Source organism: Pteropus vampyrus, unplaced genomic scaffold (assembly GCF_000151845.1).
Source record: "Pteropus vampyrus isolate Shadow unplaced genomic scaffold, Pvam_2.0 Scaffold292, whole genome shotgun sequence".
Classification (NCBI taxonomy): Eukaryota; Metazoa; Chordata; class Mammalia; order Chiroptera; family Pteropodidae; genus Pteropus; species Pteropus vampyrus.
The window spans coordinates 425,881-428,355 of NW_011889073.1; positions in this window are offsets into that span (position 1 = coordinate 425,881).

A 2,475-nucleotide genomic window follows, 5' to 3' on the forward strand; every position below is an offset into this window, starting at 1 on the left:
CAAGAATGTCCCCTCTTACTGTACCTTTTCAACATCATACTGGAAGTTCTAACTAATGCAATATGACAAGAAAAGGAAATAAAAGGTATATAGATTGGAAAGGAAGAAATAAAACTGTCTTTGTTCACAAATGGGTGGATTTTTGTCTATTATTTTATTATTTGCCTCCTCTACTTTTATTTTCTCTCATTTCCTCTTTCTTACATTCTTTTTATAATTCCATTTTTATTTACCTATTGGATTTTTAGTTTTCTGCATTATTTCTCAGCAGTTCTTCTAGGTTTTACAATATAAACCCCTTAACTTCTCATGAACTACTTATAATTGTGCAGGTCCAATTACCCCAACACCACCGCCATCACCTTTTTGCAAAAGCTGCCATATAGACTCCATCTACATAGAATATAAACCCTATAAGTCAGTTATAATGTTTGCTTTATACAATCAAATATATTTTAAAGGAATTAAAAGGAAACATACTCTTTTGTGTTTACCCAAACATTTATTTTTATGCCCTTTATTCCTGTTTTCATATCCAAAATCACATATCACTTCCCTTCAGCCTGAAACACTTCCTTCAGCTTCTTATAGTGTTAGCCTTCTAACATTCTTTTATTTGAAAATGTCTTCATCTCGCTTTAATTCTCGAAGTGTATTTCTGCTATATATTCTAAGGTGACAGTTTTTTTCTTTAAAACATGTCAAAGATTTTACTCACCGTCACCTGACTTCCACAGTTTCTGATGTGAAGTCTACTATTATTTAAATCCTTTTTCTCTGGCCTCTTGCAAGATTTTCTCTGTCTTTGTTTTTCACAGTTTAACTATGATGCGTCTCAGTGTGCTTTCCTTTCCATTTATCCTGTTTGGGATTCACTGAGTTTATTAAATCAGTAAATTTAAACATTTCATTAAATTTGGGAAGCTCTCAGCCATTATTTCTTCAAAAATTTTCAACCCATTCTCTTCCTGGGACTTCAACAACTCACGCATTAGCTTTTTTGATACCATCCCACATCCGGTGCACTCTAGAATGCTTCTTTTTCTCCTCTCTCCCCCTCCTTCTCCTTCTCCTCCTCTGCCTCATTTTTCCTCTTGGATTATTGGATTGGATTGGATCATTTCTACTGCACTATCTTCAAGTTCACTGGTTTTTCCCGCATCATCCATTTTATTTTACACCTTTTCAATTTCTCTTATGAGATTTCCTGTCTTCTCATTTACTGGAGCACTTTTTTTTCTTATCTTACTGAGCCTAATTATAATATCTGCTTTAAAATCGTTGCCTGATATTTTCAACGTTTGAGTCACCTCAAGTTGACCTCTTTCGATTGTCTTCTCTCTTGAAAATAGATCGCATTTTCCTGGTTCTTCATATTTTGAATAGTTTGGGATGATGTCCTGAACACTGTGAATTCTGTTGTATCGATGCCATTGCTGATCATTTCATTTTAACAAGCAATTGACTTGGTTGGACTCAAACTGCAAACTGTCTTCTCCCTGGCGGTGGGTGGAAATTCAAATCTCAGTTCACTACTCTAAATTGTAGCTGCCAGCTGCTTTGAGACTGCCTTGTGCATGTGTGAGTCATGGGTCAGTCAGTAAGAAGCTTGGGTAGATTTCAAACATAGACTTTAGATTACCCTTTTCTCTGGGCAATCCCCACTCTCTCATGGTCATGATCGCCCCCCTCCCCCAAGTTCTATCCTCTGATTCCTCAAGCCAGAAATATGACAGGCTTTCTATTGGAGTTTTAGCCACCCGCACACACTTTGCAACTATGGGTTGTCCTCTGACCAAAGCTAAATACCGGGAAACTCATACCCTCCCCTCAACTCCCCTCTGCCTGCTTTTGTTCGCTCTCTACATCCCTTAGGCAGTTGTCTTTGCAGTCTGTCTAGAGTTGATATTTGCAATTTGTGGCAGTGTTGGTCTGTTAGCAGCCTACTCCACTCTACCATTGGTAGGTGTCTTCTTTAATACTGTATATGAGATACCTCGTGGAGGGCCTTCAGCTACGGGCTGGTTTCCCTGATCCCCAACAGGCTTATAAGAAGACAAAATGGGATCACATCTTGAAAAATTCTTCTGGCATGGTAAATGTACTGTCAAATACATAAGGAGGCGCTTAACTATATATGTAGAAACTGACAAGTTTCCGAAGATGCAAATATGGCAAATGTTTTAAAACTAATGTTAAACTATATACATATAAAAACCTTAAGGAACCGGAAACATGTCAAGTGGAATGCTCTTACTGTAGGGTGATAGGGAAGCCAGCTGGTCATTTCATTCATGACCCCAAATATTTTTATCTGTGAATCTGTAGCAAAAAGAAAAAAAAGTGCTGAGGTTTTCATTGTGATTGGAAATGAGAAAAAGTCATTTCATTCATGACCCCACATATTTTTATCTGTGAATCTGTAGCAAAAAGAAAAAAAAGTGCTGAGGTTTTCATTGTGATTGGAAATGAGAA